General features: G+C 43.4%; 1 protein-coding gene across 1 annotated transcript in view; it reads left to right on the top strand.

Annotated features, from left to right (window-relative positions):
* Positions 1–3,619: 3,619 nt before the first annotated feature.
* Positions 3,620–25,008, top strand: part of RHOA (ras homolog family member A) — a 33,106-nt gene continuing 11,717 nt past the window's right edge. Inside the window, exon 1 of the mRNA XM_015407414.1 lies at positions 3,620–3,740. The gene's annotated coding sequence lies outside the window, so the exon portion shown is untranslated. The remainder of the gene's footprint in view (positions 3,741–25,008) is intronic.

Here is a 25,008-nt window from a genome sequence, read left to right as displayed (position 1 = left end):
AAGGATCGTGATCCAAGATTTCTTATAGTTCTATTTCAACTTAAATCCAGATGTAAGTCTGTAGTTTGAAATAAAAAGTGTGAACCAGTAAGGAAAGCTTGGAGTTCGCTTATTATGGCCACTGAAAGTAATAATCCAAAGGAATTTTGGCAGTTGGCGTCATCAGCACTTAGTTCCAGGAAAGTATTACCTTTCTGTATCTCTGCTCAAGTTTGGAACAGTATTTTACTAGGTTTTTTTGCCCCATCAGTTCCAAATGAGGTGCCTTTGACTACTTGTGATAATTTTGCTCCCTGGCCATCAGTTTAAAGTGAAGTAGTTGAGAGTTTAATTAGAAAAATGAAATCAGGCAAAGCACTGGGATGAGATATCATCCCCTCTGAACTTTTCTGTCAGCTTGTGACACTTGTGTCAGCATTTTCTGTTATAAATCAGATGGGCAAAATTCCTGAGACCTGGAAAACGGCAGTAATTGTCCCCATATATAAGAAAGAGAATAGAATGGTTCTATCAAATTATGAACTTATTAGCCTTTTATCTATGTTGGAGAAATTATATGCATCCTGGCTTTTGCAGAGACTTAAAGAATGGGTTTATGGAAATACAATAACTGAACGAGAGCAAGGTGGGTTTATGAATGAAAGGTCTACAACAGACTATTGTGTAGTTCTTTATTATTTAGCAAAGAAATATATATCTGTTCCTGAAGATCACTTGTAGGCCCTGGTCACACTGGGGGGAAAGGTGCGGCTGAAGTGCGGCTTTTTTGAGCCGTATCAAAAGAGAAGCGGCGGGGGGGTCAGACATCCCCATCAGATGGGCAAAACTCCTGAGACCTGGAAAACGGCAGTAATTGTCCACAGATTGATGAGCAAAGCAAGCCCACTGTGCATGTGTGCACTTGCGCAGTTTTGGCTGGGGGCCTCGCATGCTGCCGAAGACGGGCGCGCCAGCAATCACACTGCCGCCCCTGCTGCGGATTTTCAGGTAAGTAGTAGTGTTTTGTAGGTTTTGTTTTGATCCGCATCTTCGGCTGGAAGAGACAGATCGGGGATGGGTGCATGCCGCTTCCCAGATGTTGCGATGTGATCGCGCCTGCTTGATGCGCCCCCGATCCGTCCCTCTCGCGGATCAAAGCCTCCCGTGTGACTGGGGCCGTACAATGCTTTTATGGATTTGCAGGCAGCTTTTGACTCAGTTCCTGTAGTCGCCTGTGGTGTTGATTAGATATGGACCCTAGGCTGCTCTGGTTGCATCACCAACTATATGAAATCACCACAGCACAAGTGCAATGTAGTTGTGAAGGAGAACCCCTCTATCAAGTCTAAGTTATCTAACTTTTATATAAGTGATATTATGGTCTCTATAAATAAGGTAAATTCCCATGCTCTGATCCTGCCTGAATAGGCAATACCAATATTACTTTGCGCTGATGATGCAGTATTGTGTGCCAGGATGCTGTTAGGTTTGCACTGATTGATAAAGGCCTTTGTTGAATGCTATGGACAAGAAGGCAATTCTAGTCACCACACCTCAGAAAGGATATTATAACATTGGAAAAGTGCAGAAAAGGGCAACTAGAATGATAAAAGTGTTGAAACACTCTCCCTGTGAAGAAAGGTTAAGGCGCTTGGGGCTCTTTAGCTTGGAGAAACAACTGAGGGGTGACATGATAGAGGTTTACAAGATTATGCATGGGATAGAGCAGGTAGAGAAAGAAGTACTTTTCTCCCTTTCTCACAATACAAGAACTCGTGGGCACTCAATAAAATTGCTGAGCAGTCAAGTTAGAATGGATAAAAGGAAGTACTTCTTCACCCAAAGAGTGATTAACACATGGAATTCACTGTCAAAGGAGGTGGTGGCAGCTACAAGCATGGGTGTCTTCAAGAGGAAATTGGATAAACATATGGAGCAAAGTTCCATCTGTGGCTATTACCCACAAGGTATAGATAGGAACTCTCGGTCTGGGGCAAGTGATGCTCTGTATTCTTGATTTTGGAGGGAGCAACAGTGGGAGGGCTTCTAGTGTCCTGGCCCCACTGCTGGACCTCCTGATGGTACCTGGTACTTTTGGCCACTGTGTGACAGAGTGTTGGACTGGATGAGCCATTGCCCTGATCCAACATTGGCTTCTCTCATGTTCTTAAGGTCAACTATGATAAATCTAAAGTAATGGTCTTTTCTAGGACACAATCTCAAAATTACATCTGGAGAATAAGCATGTTAACAAGTTAATCAGCTTTTTTACTTAGGGGTCTACTTCCAGACAAATTTGCGATAGAACATCCATCTTAGGAATGTTTGAAAAAGGCCCTGATAACTTCCAAAGATATTACTGTTTTTAAATACTGATGACAGGCAATATCCTGCTGCAGTGACAGCATTTAATTCCAAGGAGGAAGAGGAAGAAGTGGAGGAGGGGGGAGGAGGAGGAGGTTGGATTTATACCCCACCCTTCACTAGCTGAAGGAGTCTGAGTGGCTTACAATCCCTTTCCCTCCCAATAACAGACACCCTGTGAGGTTGGTGGGACAGAGAGCTCTCTCAAGAACTGTCCTTGAGAGAACAGCTCTGAAAGAACTTATGACTGACCCAAGGTCACACCAGCAACTGTATGTGAAGGAGTGTGGAATCAAACTTGGTTCTCCCAGATTAAAGACCACGCTCCTAACCACTACACCAAACTGGCTCTTAACAGACCTTGTTCAAGCTGTAGCTGTCCAACTATCCTATGAGCTTTAAATACTAATAAATACTAATTCTGCAACCTGTATTTATCCATTAGATAAATGGAATTTTACATTGAAAGGTGGGGAGAAGATTATACCGCTTTAGGGTAGTTCCGGAAGTTCATAAAATGGACTTTTAAGTAGAGAATTGAGCTCCTACATATTTAACTGGGTACAATAAAGCAATGCTGACAGTCCTAACAAAGAGACTAGATTGTTTTTCTTGTCAGAAGGCAAGCTAAGCTTCCTTTCCGGATACTCTCAGCCAATAGGATAAAGCCAAAACCATCACTGTTTGAGGTAATCACATAATCATCGCTGGTCAAACGTTTTATAGTGTTTCCACAACCGTTTCGACTAAATACGGCAGCGAAGGAAACGAGTACGACTCTCCGCCTTTAAGTATGCTAGAGGTTACCGTCAGTCTTCCTTCTCCTCCCACTGCAGCTGTTGGTTCTTTTGACATACACACCTCACGCGACAAGAAAAGACCACAGGAGTGGGCGGATTCTTTCCTCTAGGCATCCCGTGACAAGTGTCTCCGTGTACCAGCCCATTCCGCCTAATACCGTCTTTTCTGGACCACTTCCCGAGTAACATCTTCCCTCATTCAGCGCAAGGGAGAGGCAAAAACCCCCTTGCAAAACCCTGTCTCACCGCGCCTTCTCTCCCCAGAACACACACACGAATACGTACGACTGTCCGCACGCATCTCTCGCTCTACCTCCCCACCCAACCGCCACACTGCCGGGAAAAGTTGCAGCCTGTTCGTAAATAGATTGCAGGCTTTTATAGCGCCCTTTCCCGGCAGCCTCCGCACCCCGCGCGCGGATTGGCTGCTGAGACGCGAGGGGCGTGAACGCGCACGTCGCGTTTTGTATGAGAGCGTGAACGCGCTTCCCCTCCCGCTCCGCCTCAGCGGTTTCCGTTCTTAGCCGCTGCTGGAGTTTGGGCCTGTAGAAGAATAAGGAAGCAGCGCCAGGGAGACGCGCAAAGAGTCCCTTTCAGGTAGTGGCTAGGAGGCGCGGCGGAGCTCCTTCGGAGCCCTTTCTCTACCCCGCGTGTAATTGAGGGGAGGGGGGGACGGGAGAAGGGAAGGGGAGTTGAATCTGGCCCTGCGTGGCCGCTCCCTGTGCGGCCTGCCCCACCCGCCTGCCAGTGGCCGCTGAGGGGAGCGGGAATCTTCGCTGCCCTTCCTGGTGAGGCGGTGAGAAAGAATAGGAAGTTTTCCGCTGTTCTGGAACGGGGGAGCCGGGTGGGAGTCGAGCTTTTCCTTCTTTCCTCGGCTTTATTGGCACTGCGGTGAGTGACGGGGGCGGACGGGGGGTTTATTTTCCTGCTTCTCTAACGTGAAAATGCCTCGGCCGCCGCCTTCACCCTCTGGGTGGAGTTCAGGAGCTGCTTCTATAAGGGGGAGGAGAGAGAGGTGGGTCTCCAGGTGGGCCTGGGCTTCAACGACATCCTTTTCCATGCTTGTTGTTTTGTTTAAAATACGGTTTCTTGCTTTTATTCGGGCGAGTAACGAGAGGTGTTTCCCCCTGTCTTTGAGCTCGTTCTGTTTTTCTCCTTCCTCCATCCACTGCTCATGTTAGCTGTTACAAAAAGAGAGTAGGAAAAAGTAAAGATTCCTGTGGAGAGGAATGCAAAACTTACTGATTTCACAATTGTATTTGTGTATCTTTGGTTCTTTCCCTTTTTTAATGTTTCATATAATTTGAATATGGCCTTTGGGTTTCTGTTAAAATATTGTTAAATAATAGCTATTTGTCCCTTGTCTAATTTCTAAATCTGCTACAGATGTAAGTTTTATTTTCAATTCTATAACTTTCTCTTATTTTTTTTTGTTTGGTTTATTAATGTGGAGACTCGTGTATTTTAAGAGGAAACCTGACCTGGAATTAGCATTCTCACGATAAAAGCTTATAGATGAGCTAAGCACTATAGGACTGGTGAAAGTCAGTTTTTACTGAAAGCTTACTGTAAGGTAAATTGCTAAAAAAAAAAAAAAAACACCCTCTTTCTAATGGATTATTTCTCTTCTTAGTGGCATAAAAGAGGTGTTAATCACATTCATACAAAAGATGTTTTGAGGCACCTTTTTGTTAAAGTTGGAGTTGCGGTGGCTCAGGTGGTTAAGACGCTGAACTGCAGGCTGTGGAAGGTCAGTAGTTCAGCAGTTCGAGACCCGGGTGCCGCATGATGGAGTGAGCTCCCATCTCTAGTTCCAGCTCCTGCCAACCTAGCAGTTCGAAAGCAAGAAATTCCAAGTAGATAAATAGGTACCACTTTGGTGGGAAGGTAACAGCGTTCCATGCGCCTTGGTGTTTAGTCATGCCGGCCACATGACCACGGAAACGTCTTCGGACAGTGCTGGCTCTTCGGCTTAGAAACGGAGATGAGCACCGCAACCCTAGAGTCGGATTTGACTGGCTTTTGAGCAAGGGAACCTTTACCTTTACCTTTGTTAAAGTATTTCCTGATGGTGGTGATCTACATTTATGTAGCCCAGCGTAAGGATGTAAAGTCCTTCATGGACTCTGTTTTGTTTAAACGGCCTTTTAAAAGTATGTTAGTGTCCCCAAATTGGGGCTGGAGCACAGTGGATGACTTGAGGCCACCAAGAATGATCTTGACTTGAGTTGTGAGGTCTTTAGTTGAAATTTGCCTGAAACTCCGAAATAAACTGTTTTTATGGAGAGCTAGTGTGAGGTAATGGAGATAGTTTTGTACAAGCCCGAGTTCAGCTCTACAGCTATCTAGGAAGCCTACTGTTACTGACCAGTTACTGTATCCTGGGCCAGTTATCCAGCCTAATTCACAGGGTGTTTGGATAAAACTGGGAGACAATGTCACAGAGGAATACAAATCTTGTAAGAAAATGTTGTTGACTCTGTTCTGTGACAGCTTTTAAGTATTGTATGGTATGTCTGCTAACAAGAAATCAATAACGTTTATGTTTTTTTTAAGGGAAAGAAGTCTAGACCCATGCTAAACTGGCTTTCTAGTGTGTCTGCCTGATTTAGTAGCTGTAGTATGTACAGGAGGCATTTAGGTCATGCCTGGATCATACTTGGAATAATAGTCTGGAAGAATATGTCTGTTCTTAAAATAGGGCTTAGGCCCTAAACCAGTATGGTAATGCTGACATGGGTGAATAAGCAAACTAATAGCAGAGACCTGAAGTACTGCTAGGTCAAGTGTCCTGCAGGAAGTAACAGGCAAATACTGGTCAGCACCCCCTTCCCAAGTAGCTCATTCAGTATAATGTCTGCTGAAATCAACAAGCTCATCTTGCTATCTACCCATCAAAACTACTGAAGGACTCAAATCATACTGTTGTGACTGAAATTGCTATGGCATTGTTTTGTGTTTGCTGCTGCATAGCCCTACCCTCCCATCCCAATCACAGGCAGAAAGAGAACATTTATATAACATGTTTCAAAGATAGGAAAGATTGTGAAGTTGCAGTTTAAAATCCATAATTTCAAGTGTGTGTTGCGGTGGTCACTTTTCATAAACTGGAATTTATGACCATTTATTATATGCAGTGATTCAAGTGGTTAAGACGCTGAACTGCAGGCTGTGGAAGGTCGGTAGTTCAGCAGTTCGGGACCAGAGTGTGCCGCATGACGGAGTGAGCTCCCGTCTCTAGTTCCAGCTCCTGCCAACCTAGCAGTTCGAAAGCAAGAAATTCCAAGTAGATAAATAGGTACCACTTTGGTGGGAAGGTAACAGCGTTCCGTGCGCCTTGGTGTTTAGTCATGCCGGCCACATGACCACGGAAACGTCTTCAGACAGCGCTGGCTCTTTGGCTTTGAAATGGAGATGAGCACCACAACCCTAGAGTCGGACTCGACTGGCTTTCGAGCAAGGGAACCTTTACCTTTATGATAAGTCAAATGACTTAGATACTATGTGAAAATCATCACTGGGTGTTTTACATGTAGTGTGGTATGTGTTGATTTTGAGTTAATAAGAATGCCAGCTATAGTTAATAAAACTTTTTAGTTCCTACCTAGTAGCAGCCTTTCTCAAGCATTCACATACTTTGATGCTGTTCTGTTTCTGTTAACAAACCATGGTAAACTCCCTCTGCCTCATTTCCAGGCTTTGGCACACTCTTACATTGAGTACTGCGGGCTTATTACTTGCCCTTTCCTGTTTTTCTAAAAAGTAGCCAATAAACCTTTCTAATGGCTTTGACCTGAAACATTTCCATGTAAGTTTCCAATTCCGTTTAGTGTTCAGTCTTGTTTAGATAAACCTATTTTGTCTTGCACTGTGTCCCTGTGATGTGCTAACTGTACTGTATTAGCATACTGTATCTTCCATTCCCTGCCTAGCATAATGTGTTGGGGGCGTGGTTCTCCCCTGAGCTTATTCTTCTTGTTTCTTCTTCTCCTGTTTTGGTGAGGTTTTTATTCCAAATTCTCCTGGCATTTAAATCAAAAGTGCTAGTTCAATAAAATATGTCACATGTAAACACTTCGAGATACATAGGTAAATTTTCAAACAGGGTTGAAAGTGAACTGGTATGTGCCAGTATGGTGTGCTGGTAAGAAAGTGACTGAAATGCTAGGTCCCATCTTCTGCTTGGAGCTCTCTCATCCCCCCCCCCCCATAGTGCCAGTAAAAAAATTGTGTTAGATTAGTTCTTAAATGGTGATTGATGTGTAAATCAGCATTTTATGTTTGTTTGTTTTTTCATCCCTGAGATCCATCTTTGAAACCAGTTGTATTTAGACAGTGCCTCATTGCAGAAAAGGTTTTCATCCCAGAGCTGAATGGAGAAAGTTGAACAGTTGCCATTTAAAGCATTTATTACACTTATTATTAGTGCAGCTTCTCTGTAAAGGAAAAAAAGTTACTTGATGGAATAGTGCTGAAAATGTAGAATGTGGAAGTAATGCAACCTGTGTTTTGCTATTTCCCAGTCTATTCACATAGGACTTGTTGCAGGTGATATTTCATGCACAGCTAGAGGAAAGGATGGCTCCAGCATTCTATCGGAGTGGGAAACTTCTTCATTGTTTGACAAACTACTTCTTGGTTTTATTGTTTGCAGAATAGATTCAGGTGGGTAGCCGTGTTGGTCTGAAGCAATAGAACAAAGTTTGAGTTCAGTGGCCCCTTTAAGACCAACAAAGTTAAATTCTGGGTATAAGCTTTCGTGTGTATGCACACGAAATATTATATCCAGAACTAAACTTTGTTCGTTTTAAAGGTGCCACTGTACTCAAACTTTGTTTTATTCTTTCTAAGTTAGACTTGAGATGTTTTGAGAGAGTGCGGAACAGATTCTGGTTGTGAAAGCATCACCTGAACACACACTTCTAATGAAGATGTCTTTTGAAAAGATCCAGTGGCAACTCTTGCCCATGTTTTGATGAAATTAGTAGAGTAATTCCTATTTTGCATTGATATGACTTATGTTGGTGTATGTGCTGTACAAGCACATGGGAAGACTGTTTATTGAGTACAGAATTCAGTCTTGAATTAATCTTTTTTTAAAAATTAAAAAAAATAGTTCTGTCAGTATTGTCTGCTCTACCAGCAGCTCTCCAGGGTCTTGGGTTGAGATCTTTCATGATGCCTGCTGCCATAGCCTTTTAAAATTGAATTCTGGGGACTGAACCTGGGACCTTCTACATTCAAAGGAGATGCTCTGCCACTGAGCCATGGTTCCGCCCTTTGTTATACCTAGCAGAATCCCCACAGCCAGCTCATAAACATGGGGGCTGGAACAAGAAGACAGAATTGCCCAACATTATCTCCCTTTTTTGTATAAGCAGAACTTTCTCTACTAGTCTTGAGTTTCAGTTGCATGGGCAGGAAGTGCTGAACTGATTCCCCTTTCTTGCTGTAGCCCCTGGCCCTCAACAATGGTTTTTGTGAAGGGTATGTTGCTGGGGGAAGGTACAAGAATAACTTCTGTTAACTTTGTTATGTATTGTGCAGATTTGCACATCAATATTGAACCCATTTCTCTTGGTGTAGTTTGAGTTATTATGCTATAGACTCTTGAAAGGCCAGGGGCCAAGGTATGCCCCTCTCAGCAATTAGGACTTTAACCTGGATGGCACTGTGATGCACCTTTTAACAGTGGTATTTCAGACCAGTAATCAGCATAGCGCACACACATCACTTTCTTACATAGCAGCTTATTTACATTCGGGGGGGGGGGGGACCCAGGCATAATTCTTGAGGAAGCTTCCTCCATTAAGGAAGCTTCCTCCAACTTCTCCAGTGGAAGAGCCACAGGTTGGAGGAAGGCTTCAAATTTCACTTAGAGAAATGGTAGGACCCATCTTAGTAGTTTCTGACACTTCTATTCCTTTAAATTATTTAGTGTCGTTACCTTTTTCATATTTTATTCCTGTTCCCTGAACAGTAAATCTTTCTGCAATGATTCTGAAAGGATCAGCATGTTGAGAGCACGTGTTGCCTCTCATACAGAAGAATGCTTTAATTTTCTTTTCTAAGATAGGAGATATCCCAGTGAATTAATATGTACCTCACTGACAGGAGTATGCTTGTCATTCTCATATCTGTACAAGTGAATACAGGAACTTGATTATCTCACTTTTATTCCAAGGAGCTCAAGATCTCATTTTTATTCCAGGGAGCTCAAGGCAGTTTACATGGTCCTCCCCGTTCCTCAACTTTATCCTCACAACAGTCCATTGAGATAGGTTAGAAGGTTAGCTTGCTATCTGTGTTGCATAGTCTAATAATAAAGGCTTAACTGTGTGCTTTTACTGAAATATCTACCTTTTATAATTCTGCACTGAATCCAGCAAAATCCAGAAATGAACATGCTTTACAATATATAATTAAGCAGGCCTCCACAAATCTTACTTGGGATGAGACCTTCTACTTAACATAAGATGTTCTCTGCCCTTTCGACAAGTTGAGAAACTCCTGTTCTCCATGCCACACAGATTTGGAGCTGGTGGAAGCCACAAAAGACTTTCACTGCTTCTGCCTGCTCCAGTATCCCATTGTAATACAAGAGCACCAACCCATATACACATTCCTGAGTCTTGTGGCATGCACAGAAGACTTGTACTCTGGGAGTAGACTGGTAAGCCAAACCAAAATGTGTGGGTTCTTGCAGTTCATTGGGAGTTCTTGCAGTTCATTGCCATAGGGAGCTTCTGATAAGATGATCAAGATTCAGAGGCACTGGAAGTGGGGCACTTGTAAGGATTTGATTAGGGTATAAAGAGACCTAATTTCTTCTTTCTTAATTTTATTCCCATGTATCGTGCTTTATTAGTGCTAGAAAAGTCTTATTCCTGATAAACTGGCATGTTCTGATGTGACTCCAAATGAAATGAAGAAACCCCTTGACTGGAGTTAATACAAGAGATTACCTTTGCTGCTTCTCATGAGGAAACAGATAGTGACAAAAATTTTGTATAGATGCAGTCTACTAAGCAAGCGAGATCATCCTTAGATGCAAGTGGTCAGATGCTCCCAGTATTCTTTAAAAACTACCATGTAGTCATACAGCCCTGTGGATTTGGGACCCTGTATAAAGGAGGCTTAATTCTTGCACCACTGTACAGTTTCACTTAACCTCCATCCAACACTGCTGATAACTCTGGAATGGTAAAAGCTGTATGCCTGTCCATTCTACCACATCAAGGCTGATGGTTTTTTTTGGGGGGGGGGGAGGCTTTGATAAATGAAACCATGTTGGGACCCAAGGATTAAATCTCCCCATTCTTGCTGGTGTCTTCCTAGTCCAAACTGAGGTCATACAAGTGCAATTTTTAACTGGGTCAAAAGTTAGGACCAGTTTTTAATTGTATTAAGCAGTTTTTGATTTCTGGTCAGGTGCACCATAAAATCAGCACCTTGTTATTCAGCCTTCTACTACATTTTCGATTATTTATCTTAGTATTACAGAGATCACTGTGAAAGCATGCTTGCAAAAATGTCCTTTGGTGCTTTTGCATATTTTTTGGTCTCAGTTTTATGGTCTCAAATAATATTTTCCCCATTACCAGAGTTGTGACATAGCACCAGGCATGAATGAGCTTTGAAGGAGGAGCTTCAGCCTCATGCATGTGATTCCTCCTTCTCTTCACTGGCTGCAAGTTAGTTCCTGGATTTTATCAAACCCCAGTATTCCATTACATTTGAACTGGGGCACCATGGCTTGCAAATCCTACATTCATGGAAATTGCAAACTATACTATGCTAGTTTAATTGTAACAGAAAATTATATTTTTCAGAAAACAGGAAGCAGCTAATTATCTAGCACTGCAGAAGGGGATGTTGGATAGAGTGAATCCATGTTCTTAGGTGTTTTCCTATGGCATTTGAACCCTGACACTGTAGTGATCTTCAGTGTTCATAACTGATGCACCTAGTGCCTGTTCATGAAGGAATTCACAAAGATTTAATAGTGAATTCAGAGTAAGACTTGCATTTTTGTGTATTTGCTAATTTTGCATTTGTCTGACTTCAAGCAGTGTTTGGAGTTCTCTTGGCACTGTCTTTTCTGTGTTGTCACTGAACATAAATGCTCTTTGTCCTACTGTTACATTCGGAAAGCAGGAGTTCATTGTTTTTATATAGCTAGTTCACAGAAAGACAGTCACAGTTCTATGTACACTTGGAGATGTGCCCAATTCAGGGAGTTCAGAATGAATTTTTCTTTGTCCCAAGATCTCAGAACTAGTAACTATTGTTGCTAAGCCCACAGTCAAAAATTGCATGCAGGGCATCAGACCACTTTTTGGTTTGTTTCTTGTTGTGTTTAAATGTGATTGTAATTGTACTGGTTCAAGCCCGTAATGTCTTGGAAACATGAGTTTGACACTTCTGAAAGACTTCTAGTTCACGAAGGGAAACATAAATATTCACATTGTGATTTGCAAATGATGTAGGACAAGTTAATCTGTTTATCTTGGAGTTACTCGCTTCTAGCCTGGGCTGTGGAAAGTATTCTGGGCTGTATTCTGCCCTGCAAGCCTACCATCACAGAATACATCCTGTCTGTAGGGGAAACTAATAGTGTGTATGTGTATACATGCACACCATTTCTTAGGTCAAGAGAAATGACAGCTGTAGCATGAGGTGGGACTTGGGAGTACACTTTACTGTATAGAAATGCTGCTCCCTCCCTTTCCTTCATCCGGCTTATTTATCTTCAGTGGCTAGGTTGGATTTACAGCCCCTAAAGCAGTAGGGCTACCTAGCCTGCTGCTTTCAGAACATTCTCTGTGATATACACATGCACCCTTGCTCTGGACAGGGCAAGAGTGGGCTATTGATTCTTTCCCCTGCATCAAAGCTGCTGTTTACCTCTTCCAGAGAATATAGAGGTGATTGTTAAAGAGTGGGCTTTTGATTCTTTCCCCTGCATCAAAGCTGCTGTTTACCTCTTCCAGAGAATATAGAGGTGATTGTATATCAGCCAGTTTGGGGTAGTGGTTAAGTGCGCGGACTCTAATCTGGGAGAACCGGGTTTGATTCCCCACTCTTCCACTTGCACCTGCTGGATGACCTTGGGCAAGCCATAGTTCTGACAAGAGCTGTCCTTGAAAAAGAGCAGTTTCTGTCAGAGCTCTCTCAGCCCCACCTACCTCAGAGGGTATCTGTTGTGGGGAGGGGAAGGGAAAGGAGTTTGTAAGCCACGCTGAGACTCCTTCGGGTAGTGAAGGGCAGGGTATAGATCCAATCTCTTCTCCTCCTCCTCCTCCTCCTGCTGGGCAACTTGCAATGGGGGGGGGAGTGTTTTGGGAAATGTGCAAAGGAAGCATTTCCTCATCCAAGCACTACAACCTGCTCTGGAATACTGTGATTTTTGGACAAGCTGCCATTTTCTGTATGGCTTTATCCACTGAGTCCCATTTTGTGATTGGAAGTTCCCAAGGCTCTAGAGCAGCCAAATCAATCATAAATTCTCATGACTATTAAAAGTGATGCTCTAACAGTGCAATCCTACATGGAGTTACTCCAGTCCCACTGCAGACCTCTGACTCCCCATCATGCTGTTCCCGAGGTTCCTTTATCTGCAAGCAGCAACATTGTTGGAGGAGGGAAGCAAGAAAGTAATGCATTGCTGATAGAAATTCATTCCATGAGTGGCTTAGATTTCACCAGAAATTTCCAGTGATTCCATTTGCTGTCCTGTTCGTTACAGACTGCTTATCTTTTGCTCTCCTTTTCCAGGTGCTATATTTTAATTCAGGGGTGTCAAATATATGGCTGAGGGTCTGGAACCAGCCCACCCAGGTCTGTTATCTGGCCTGCAAGCAAGGAAGAGGAGAGTGGAGGTGGCAAGAGCAGCAAAAAAAAAAACTATGTCAGGTTGGCTGGCTAGAGGGTCAGGCTGTGCACGTGTGGCCACCACAACCCTCCCAGTCAGTGTACATGCCTCCCCCTTCACTTCAGCAGCAGAAGCTGCTTCTCTCATCACTGTTGCTGCCACCTTCTTCTTCTTTCTCTCACTCTTTCTCTGTTAAGATGCTGAAGAAGTGGGCTTTTGGGAGGAGGGAAGGAAGAGGAGGGAGGGAGAAACTCATTATGGATGAAGGGGGCAGTGGGGAGCTGCTGATGGAAATTGACATTAGGGGAAGTGTAGGGGACTGTGTATAGGGGGTAGGGTATAAGGTAACAGCGTTCCGTGTGCCTTGGTGTTTAGTCATGCCGGCCTCATGACCACGGAAACGTCTTCAGACAGCGCTGGCTCTTCGGCTTTGAAACGGAGATGAGCATCGCAACCCTAGAGTCGGATTCGACTGGCTTTCGAACAAGGGAACCTTTACCTTTACCTATAAGGGACTGAAGGGGTTGAAGTGCATACAATGGGGTTTGTAGTGGGAACTGTGCTTTGAAAGCCATGGGAGGGGAGCACAAATATAGCTGTTGGGGTGAGGGAAAGTGGTGATTTCTTTTGTGGGGGGTGGCATGCAAGAGCAGGGGTATAGTTGGAGGCTAAGATAAAATAGGAGTCTTGAGCCAACTTAAAGACTTAATGAGATTTTGTTGCATCATTTTTATTTTCTAGGCATCTGTACCTTGCTTTCCCCCCCAAATATAACCCAAAACAATGTACAAGTATTGTTCTTCCTATTTGTGTTTTTCTTCTCACAACAATTGTGCAGGGTGCGTTAGGCTAAGAGAGTGACTGGCCAAAGTCACCCAGCAACTTCCGTGGCAGACTGGTACTTACGAACCTGGGTCTCCCAGTTGTTAGTCTCCATGCTCAAATCCTGGAACCATGGGGTGTATGTGTGTCTTTGTGGAAGGTCAGGTCTCCAAGTGGGACGGAAGTGCAGGGAACGGAGTGGTCTGTGGGAGCAGATTTGAAATTAGGAGGAGAGTGGATTGGTGTGGATGAGTCATACAGAGGTGGTGGGCAAAAGGGGCTGATTTAGGAGTTCTGGTCATTGACAGGTGGCTGGTGAATCTGTGGAGCGTTCAATGATTTTTGTGGAAGATTGAGCAAGTGTTGAGGGCGGTGGCTTCAGTTCCTTGGAGAGTTTATATTATATGTGTACGTTTTGGGGTGGAGCTCTAACTGGGGAAGAAATGCTGCCTCACACACAAAAAATGCTTCCACAGTTGCACAGAAAAAAGTTACTGATCTAGCATAGTGGGGAAGTACGTTTCCAAAGATGGACAAGGACCCCTGGGATTACTTGTGCGGGGCGGGGGGACAAGAAAAGTTTATCTAAGATGAAGGCGTACTCAAGGTGGATTACATATAATGAGTCAGTACAGTCAACGAAATGGGACATTCACACAGCTCCCCACCTACCAATGAAGGGATGCCACAAATCACAGGTAGGTGGGGGAGCAGTGTGATGCTGTACTGAAGGATAAGCTTTCTGAAGGCGGCATTAGCCAATTTTACCAGTTTTGGGGTTTGAATTACCCCAACGTAAGGCTTTTAGTACTAAAATTCTGTCTGTGTTTGGAACAATGCACATCTGTGAACAGCTCTTTTCTCTAAGGTCAATAAATCAAAAGTACATTCTCAGCTTAGATACACACAGAAACAGCATACTCAAGATTGCTACAGCACAGACGTTGACTCCAGATTTTGATGCAATAATTCAGAGTAAGAGGTGTCAGTTATGAACAACTGTTAAAGGAAATAGTGTAAGAGTGTTAATATTTTAAGCATATTTGTATTTTGAATAAAAAAATATCATTAATTGGGCTTGCCTGTGTTCTTTATGGAGTTTATGTCTCTGATACCTAGCATTACCTTTTATGGCACACATGGCCCAGCCTAACAAAGTAACATCCCAGCCCTCATAAGAAATGAGTTTGACACCTCTGTTTTAATTGTCTTCATGAATGATTATCAAACATTCTAACTAAACTAATGTGGTTTTCCATTACTCTTAAGTGTGCGTGTGTGTGTGAGCTTGTATACTGCATTGGTTAAATATGCACACGGTATTTGTTGTTAACCTACCTAATATTTCAGATCTAAAACGTAAAACCTAATATGCTGTGCTCTGAAGAAAATATGCTTAGGAAGGGCCATGATATCAGAAGCAAACCTGTAAAATTCCACAACTGCAGCAAATTGGTATTGGCTGCACAATTCAGTATCCAAGGGAATCGCTAGTTTTTAAATATATAGCTTATAAAGAATTTATTCAGAACATTATCAAATATTTAATTTGTTATGCAGGTGGCGAGAGCTATACTTGGTTTGAAATAACTTCTGTAAAGCAGGGTATGCACTTTCCAATTTAGGACAAGATAGAAGTCTTTTTCTTCAGACGTTTAAAATTTGATTTTTCCTCAGTCTTTTCTCTGACTACATATACTGTTTACTCAGACAGTAATTTGAAATATTTTTTACTATTTGCCATCATTCCTTTTCTCTTAACATCGCTAAACTATTTAATGTATTATAGTTCTGTGTCTTGTGTTGCTTTTTAAGCTTTCTTGGAATCAAGTTTCATTAAAGACTAAAATGCATCTGCTTTATGTGAAGCACATTTTATGATGTGGTCTCATTAGCAATACTTTCTCATAGCAGGGATTGCATTTATGTTCATGTGTCTGTTGGCTAGATCTTGATATTTTCCCCCCTGAATTTATTATCTAGCAAATAATCATTCAGACTTTCAGACTTCCTGAAAATTGATGCTTGGAGTTGCACAGTTGGCTGCCCCGAAGACGGAAAACTGGAAGACATCATCCTCAAATATAAATGTCAAGCACTAACTTGATTGCAAATCACCTTTCTATATTTTCTTTTGTTGTAATACTTGATTCTCTAAGCAAATTAAATTTTGCATTTATTTTTTTCATTACTGTGGGGTGGATACTACGAACAGTGATCAGGAAGTGATTGCAGGTCTTTCCCACGTTCTTCACCTTCCACAAGACTTCCTGAAAGTTGATTCTTGGAGTTGCACAGCTGGCTGCTCTGAAAAGGAAGAACTGGAAGACATCACCTCCATAGCCATGTTGTTCTTGACAATCTTAATGCGTCACTGAAAAGTCTCCTGGTAAAAGAGTGAAGAGCAGTACCACTGCCTGATTGTCATCACAACTCTTCTCCCCCCCCCCTTCACATTTTGATCATGGGACTCCCATGATCTCTAAGCCACTGCTTTTCAGAGGCCTAAAGATGGTCTCCAGAGACAGTGGGAGGTGTGAAAGATATACGATAATTGGATCCAGCCCCTGACAGCTTGAGACTTGATCTCAAGGAGCAGGAGCAAGGTACTTTAGTCCAACAGGGACGCCGCCCCAGCAGGATCACCTTAGCGATGCTGCTGGCCCAGCCTCTCTGATGACTTCCAACACACTCCCCCACTTAACCGGCGGTTGTCTGTCAGGTGCAACAGTGGTTGCAAGGTGCTTAAAGCCATGAGGGAGCCTGCCCCAGCAGTAACGCCTTAGTGATCCTGCCAGCCCTGCCTCCATAGTGGTTTCTAATACTCCTCCCCCTCCCCATCCTACACTGAGCAGGCAGCTGCCTGTCAGGTGTAGGAGGAGGTGGGATGCTTACAGCTGCCGGGGAGGTTTGCTCAGCAGGGTTGCCTTAACACAGCTGCTGGCCCAGCCTCCCCCGATGCCTTTGAATATAATCCCCCCCCCCCAACACCAGACAGGCCGGTGCCTGTCAGGTATAAGAGCAGGACCTTTCTACGAGCCATTTTGATGCGTGCCTCCCTCATGAACCTGAAGAAATGTCCACCACATCACCACTCCCTCACACCAACTCCCCCTCACACTTCTCACCTTTTACTGCCCCCAATAAAGCTCCTGGCAAACTTCGAGCCAGATACACCAACACTACAAGGAGGAGGCAACTTAGGAATGCAGCAAAGACATTTGCACCTAGTACTCCTGCAGTGCACTGAGCTGCACAGGCCAAGTACCAGCACGATCACCCTGAGGTGCTCAGAACAACACAGTCTCCATGTGAGCAAAACAATCCAGGAACACAAGTAGAGAGGCCATCACTTTCGTGGAAGGTGGCAGGAGTTGACTTAACAGACGACTGCTTCTTAAATGGACGGTTCTATGTGGCCTGCTCCAGAGTGAGCTCATCAAGCAGCCTGGTGATCCTAGCACCTGAGGGCAGAACCACCAATGTGGCCTAGAGAGAGGTCCTTCAGTAGAGGGGGGGGGAGTACGTATGTCTCACTTCATTTCTTACACTACATTTTTCTCCATTAGAATTCCTACAACAAATGTCACATTTCAGATTTCACATCATCAGTATTATAACTGGATTTACGGAACTTAAATACCGTAGCGAAGCACGGGTATCAGGCTAGTTTACAATAAACTGTGACTCTTGGAATCTTCAGAATGCTGCTGCTTTGGGATCTCGCTCATGCTCCAGGAGTGATTCCTAAGAACATCCATCCCTGCTGGATCAGACTAGTGTTCCATCTAGTCCATCTGGAGGGCAACTACTGGGCATAGTGGCCAAGCCGTTCCACTGTGTTGCCTCCTGGCACTTGTATCCAGGGGTTTGTTGCCTTTGAATGTGGAGGTTAACCTTGGATGGACCTTCTCCATAAATCTGTCTAATCCCTTTTAAAGTCATCAGTGCTTGTGGCCATCACTACATCCTCTGGCAGCGAATTCCACATCTTAATCACCCATTCGTATTTCCTGTTTTCCATCCTGTTACCTATTAACTTCATTAGATGCTCTTGAGTTCTGTTATTTTGGGAGAGGGAGAAAAAGTACTCTCTTCCACTCTCTCTTCCCTATACATAATTTTACAAACCTCTATCATGTCCTCTCTTAGCTTTTTTCTGAGCTGAAAAGTCCTAGTCTCTTTAGCCTTTCCTAATAGAAAAGTTACTCCAGCCATTTAATGACCTTGTTTTCCCTCTTTTGGTACTTTTTCCAGTGTTCTTTTTGAGATACAACCATAACTGTACATAGTCTTCCAAATGAGGCCACACCATATCATCAGTACACCTAATTCTCAACATAGCCATGAACGGACAAGACAGATCTTTCTACAGACCAAAGAAAAGTCCCAGGATTGTGGGGGGAAAATTGAAATCTAAATATATACACACACACAAATGGGAGGGTTAAACCCTAGAACAATAGAAGCAGAGCCTGTAGCTTTAAGAAACTTATGCTCTCAGTGGCCATTGCTAAGCTTGCCAGTCTTCCAGCCTAGGTTTCTGTCAGTAAAAGGTGGGTGAAGGAGCAGAGCCGTTTCCAGGGCTCTTTCAGCCTTTGATGGAGAACTCATGGGGCCAGACCTGGCAGCAACCATCAGACAGCTTGCTACCATCTGACTTGCATGACTCACCCAGGCCCAGCTGCGTGCTCTTGTTCAACAGCAGCCATCCCACGAAAGCCAGAGTGTAGTAGTTACTTTCTGATTAGGACCTGGAAGACCCGGATTTGAATCACCACACAGCTGTGGAAGCTCATAGGTTATCTTTGGGCTAGTTACACATTCTCACCTACCTCACAAGATTGTTGTGAGCATAAAATGGAGGAGAGGAGAATGATGTAAACTGCTTTAGGTCCTCATTGTGGAAAAAGATGGAGTTTAAATGAAGTAAATAACATAGTTAAAGATGGGGGGCAGATAATAGGTGAGTGAGTGGGTGGAAGAGAAGGAAGCAGAGAAAGGTGAGGATCTGGAGATTGCCAGCAGGAGGAAAAGAGAGAACAGTATGAGGAGCGGGATACAGGGAAATGTGAAGTGCCCCCACAAGTTCTTGCAGGTTTATCACCATACAGCTTGGGCTGCCAGCCTCCAGGTGAGGCCTGGAGATCTCTCAGAATTACAGCTGATCTCTAGATTACAGTGATTAGTTCCCCTGAAGAAAATGGCTTCTTTGGAGGGATGGACATTATGGCATTATATCCTGCTAAGGTCCTTCCCTTTCCAGGTTCCAGCCCTATATTTCCAGGATTTTCCAATCCTGAGTTGGCAACCCTACATGCAACTAGACCTGGCTGCTGGAATAGTTCAGAATTTACGCAGGGAGAGATTGCCAGATGCAGGGGAAGAGGGGAATCTGAAGGTGGAGGGAGAAGCAGATAAATTATTATAACTGGCAGATGGGAAGGAGAGAAGGAAGCAGGAAAAGGGAAGAAGCGATGGGAGCTTTGGGACAGAAACAATAGTGAGCACGAAGAATGAGATGCTCCCACAGAAACCCTTAAGGATCCCCCAAATGTACATTATATTATTGGCAGTTTCATTCTCTGTCCCTTTCCTAATGATCTCAAGCATGGAATTTGTGTTTTTCAGGCTGCCACACACTGTGAGTCAACCTTTTCACTGAGCTATCCTCTATGACACCACAGTCTCTCTCAGTTTCTGCAAATTTAGAACCCATCAGGACAGACATAAAGTTGGGATTCCTTGTGAATTCTTTCCTTCTTCCCCCACCACGAGTCTTTTCTCTGGCTGAGCATGTTCTTTGCTGTCCTGCCACAACCACATACAGATGCATCTCAACAACTTCTCTGAAGATTCTCTTTAGGGAGTAGTAATGGCTGAGCATCTTCTGGAAGCATAACACCACCTGGCTCTGAGGCTTCCCCTGCCCAGCAATTTAAACTGCGGGCCAGGAGAAGCTGGCCCCAGGATCTGCATGGGAAGGGGAGGTCTCTCCCCATCGCACACAGACCTGGCTGGGAGGCTTCTCCTGCCCCCATGGTTTAAACCGCAAGCTAGGAAAGGCTGGCCCCAGGTTCTCTGTGTGGCAGGGAGCTCCCACGGATCCTGGGCTGCCTCCTCTTTGCAATTTGGTTGAATAGGTAGTCAAGCAAGGCAGCCTGTTCCAATCTATGAAGATTTGCAGGTTAATTAAAACATGGCAAGCTTTAGTGTAAGGTTTTGTTGAAATCTCCTAATTTTCGTAAAATGTTAGTACAGGATTGCTTAATGCAACAAATTCAGAAAAATCATGGCTTGGCTAAAGCTATAAAAATCATCTAAAATTGGTGCTTAATCCCTTTATAGGCATAACATAAAATTGCATTAGGCTAATGTAAAACTTTCCATTTTGGTGCAGGGCTTAAAAAGACGGAATGATTGGTCTACCTTTTATCATTGCATGTGTTGTAGTTGAAAAGCTGACATAAGTCATCAAAATAGCAAGTTTTGTTCTGTTTTAAGTCTTTAATTTAGAATGCTAATATAGCATTTGGCAGCTGGCAGCAGCTTACCTCATACACTTAATTTAAGCACAGGAAGCAACTTTTAATTCTCACAGACTTCGGATTTTTGTATACCCCATTCAATTGGTAATAGAGAAGAGATTTTGCAAGTTAGCAGTGTATGCACATATTATTTGTGTTAATTTATAGTTTGGATACTTGGCCTTTTGTAGCATATAAAACCTGGTAGGAGGGGAGAAACCTCTTGACAAAACTGAAGGAAGATGGGAGAAATAAAATAGAGCCAATTAGTTTCAACATCACAGTAATCCAAGTCTATGCCCCAACCACTGATGCAGAAGAGGCTGAAGTGGACCGGTTCTATGAAGACCTACAACACCTAGAACTAACACCAAAAAATGATGTCCTCATCATCATAGGGGACTGGAATGCTAAAGTAGGAAGTCAAAAGGTAATAGTTTCAACATCACAGTAATCCAAGTCTATGCCCCAACCACTGATGCAGAAGAGGCTGAAGTGGACCGGTTCTATGAAGACCTACAACACCTAGAACTAACACCAAAAAATGATGTCCTCATCATCATAGGGGACTGGAATGCTAAAGTAGGAAGTCAAAAGGTAACCGGAATAACAGACAAGTTTGGCCTTGGAAAGCAAAATGAAGCAGGGCAAAGGTTAACAGAGTTTTGTCAAGAGAACACACTGGTCATAGCGAACACCCTTTTCCAACAACCTAAGAGACGACTCTACACATGGACATCACCAGATGGGCAACACCGAAATCAGATTGACTATATAATTTGCAGTCAAAGATGGAGAAGCTCTATCCAGTCAGTAAAAACAAGACCTGGAGCTGACTGTGGCTCAGATCATGAGCTACTCATTGCAAAATTCAGACTTAAACTGAAGAAAATCGGGAAAACCACGAGGCCATTCAGGTTTGACCTAGATCGCATCCCTGATGAATATACAGTAGAGGTGAAGAATAGATTCAAGGGTCTGGATTTGATAGATAGAGTGCCTGAAGAACTATGGACAGAGGTTCGTGACATCGTACAGGAGGCAGCAATCACCACCATACCAAAGAAAAAGAAATGCAAGAAAGCAAAATGGCTTTCTGATGAGGCTTTACAAATAGCAGAGGAAAGAAGGAAAGCGAAAGGCAAAGGCGAAAAGGAAAGATTTACCCAACTGAACGCAGATTTCCAGAGAACAGCAAGGAGAGATAAGGAGGCCTTCCTGAATGAACAGTGCAAAGTAATAGAAGAAAACAATAGAATGGGAAGGACTAGAGATCTCTTCAAGAAAATTGGAGAAATCAAGGGAGCGTTCCATGCAAAGCTGGCCATGATAAAGGACAAAAACGGTAGGGACCTAACAGAAGCAGAAGAGATTAGGAAAAGATGGCAAGAATACACAGAAGAACTATACAAGAAAGACCTCGATGTCCTTGACAACCACGACGGTATAATCACTGACCTCGAGCCAGACATCCTGGAATGTGAAGTTAAATGGGCCTTAGAAAGCATTACTAACAACAAAGCTAGTGGAGGTGATGGTATCCCAGCTGAGCTATTCAAAGTCTTAGAAGAGGATGCTGTTAAAGTTCTGCACTCCATTTGCCAGCAAATTTGGAAAACGCAACAGTGGCCACAGGATTGGAAAAGATCAGTATACATTCCAATCCCAAAGAAGGGCAATGCCAAGGAATGTTCAAACTATCGCACAATTGCACTCATATCACACGCTAGCAAGGTCATGCTCAAGATCCTACAAGCTAGGCTTCAACAGTACGTGGATAGAGAACTACCAGAAGTACAAGCTGGGTTTCGAAGAGGTAGAGGAACGAGAGATCATATTGCCAACATTCGCTGGATTATGGAGAAAGCAAGAGAGTACCAGAAAAATATCTACTTCTGCTTCATTGACTATGCTAAAGCCTTTGACTGTGTGGATCACAACAAACTATGGCAGGTCCTTAAAGAGATGGGAGTACCAGACCACCTCACATGTCTCTTGAGAAACCTGTATAAGGGCCAAGAAGCGACAGTTAGAACCGGATACGGAACAACTGATTGGTTCAGCATAGGAAGAAGACCCTGATGCTGGGAAAGATTGAAGGTCAAAGAAGACGGGGACAGCAAGGGATGAGATGGTTAGACAGTGTCATAGATGCAACAAACATGAAGTTGAGCAAACATCAGAGGATGGCGGAAGACCGGAAGGCCTGGCGGGATCTGGTCCATGAGGTCGCGAAGACTGTGCGACTGAACAACAACAACAAAAGTTTCATGCATTAATACTTCCAAATGTCACTTTCACAGATCTTCTTTTCTAATGCATTCATCATAGATTCTTAGGGAAATTATTTATGCAGAACAAAGTTTGCATCCAGTGGCACCTTTAAGACCAGCAAAGACGCAGAATAAGACTTTGCTGATCTTAAAGGTGCCAGTGGACTCTAGCTTTCCAACGGTGATTCTGTTTTGCTGAAATTTCATTTAGGCTAGTTGGAGAAGGAAATGGCAACCCGCTCCAGTATCTTTGCCAAGAAAACCCCATAGACAGTAACAAAAGGCTAAAACATATGATGCCAGAAGATGAGCCCCTCAGGTTGGAAGGTGTCCAATATGCTACTGGGGAAGAGCAGAGGGCAAATACAAGTAACCACAGAAAGAATGATGTGGCTGGGCCAAAGCCGAAAGGATGCTCAGCTGTGGCTGTGTCTGATGGTGAAAGGAAAATCCGATGCTGCAAAGAACAATACTGCATAGGAACCTGGAATGTAAGTTCTATGAATCAAGGTAAGTTGGATGTGTTCAAAAATGAGATGGCAAAACTGAACATCGACATCTTCAGAATCAGTTAACATCTTGGGAATCAGTGAACTAACGTGTTCAGGAATGGGTGAATTTAACTCAGAAGACCATTGTATCTACTACTATGGCCAAGAATCCCATAGAAAAAAATGGTGTGGACTTTATAGTCAACAAGTGAGTGAGAAAGGCAGTAATGGAATACAATCTCAAAAACAACAGAATGATCTTGATCTGAATCCAAGGCAAACAGTTTAACATCCAAGCCTATGCCCCAGCCACTGACACAAAGGAGGTTGACATGGACCAGTTCTGTGAAGACCCACAACACCTCCAGAACTAACACCAAAAAAGATGTCCTTATCATCATAGGGGGATTGGAATGCTAAAGTAGGAAGTCAAAAGGTAATCAGAATGGACAACTTTGGTCTTGGAGAACAAAATGAAGACGGACAAAGGCTAACAGATTTTTGTCAAGAGAACACACTGGTCATAGCAAACACCCTCTTCCAACAACCTAAGAGGCGACTCTACACATGAACATCACCAGATGGGCAACACCAAAATCAGATTGTTTATGTCATTTGCAGTCAAAGATGGAAAAGCTCTATACAGTCAGTAAAACCAAGACCTGGAGCTGACTGTGGCTCAGATCATGAGCTACTTATTGCAAAATTCAGGCTTAAACTGAAGAAAGTTGGGGAAACCACTAGGCCAGGTTTGACCTAGATCACATCCCTTATGAATATACAGCGGAGGTGAGGAATAGGTTTAAGGGACTAGACTCGATAGATAGAGTGCCTGAAGAACTATGGATGGAAGTTCGTGACATTGTACAGGACGCACCAATCAGCACCATCCCAAAGAAAAATAAATGCAAGAAAGCAAAGTGGCTGTCTGATGAAGCTTTACAAGTAGCTGAGGAAAAAAGGAAAGTGAAAGGCAAAGGTGAAAAGGAAAGATTTACCCAACTGAATGCAGATTTCCTGAGAACAGCAAGGAGAGATGCCTTCCTGAATTAACAATGCAAAGTAACAGAGGAAAACAACAGAATGGGAAGAGCTACAGATCTCTTCAAGAAAATTGGAGAAAACAAAGGAACGTTCTGTGCAAAGCTGGCCATGATAAAGGACAAAAATGGTAGGGACCTAACAGAAGCAGAAGAGATTAGGAAAAGATGGCAAGAATACACAGAAGAACTTGACAACCACGACGGTGTAATCACTGACCCTCGAGCCAGACATCCTGGAATGCAAAATGGAAAGCATTACTTACAACATTACTTAGAAAGCATTACTAACAACAAAGCTAGCGGAAGTGATGGTATCCCAGCCGAGCTATTCAAAGTCTTAAAAGATGATGCTGTTAAAGGGCTGCACTCAATATGCCAGTAAATTTGGAAAACACAACAGTGGCCACAGGATTGGAATAGGTCAGTTTACATTCCAATACCAAAGGGCAATGCCAAGGAATGTTCAGACTATCACACAATTGCACTCATTTCACACGCTAGCAAGGTCATGCTCAAGATCCTACAAGCTAGGGTTCAGCATTGGTTTAGCATAAGAAAAGGAGTACAACAAGGATGTATATTGTCACCCTGCTTATTTAATTTATATGCAGAGTGCATCATGCAAAATGCCAGCCTCGATGAATCACAAGCCGGAACTAAGATTGCTGGGGAAAAGATCAACAACCTCAGATATGCAGACGATACCACTCTGATGACAGAAGGTGAAGAGGACCTTAAGAGCCTCTTGCTCAGGGTAAACGAGGAGAGCGCAAAAGTTGGCTTGACACTCAACATCAAAAAACCTAAGATCACGGCATCCGGCCCCATCACTCCT

The sequence above is a fragment of the Gekko japonicus genome, unplaced genomic scaffold (assembly GCF_001447785.1).
Source record: "Gekko japonicus isolate JY-2015 unplaced genomic scaffold, Gekko_japonicus_V1.1 scaffold298, whole genome shotgun sequence".
Lineage (NCBI taxonomy): Eukaryota > Metazoa > Chordata > Lepidosauria > Squamata > Gekkonidae > Gekko > Gekko japonicus.
This window is presented reverse-complemented; position numbering and strand designations above follow the sequence as displayed.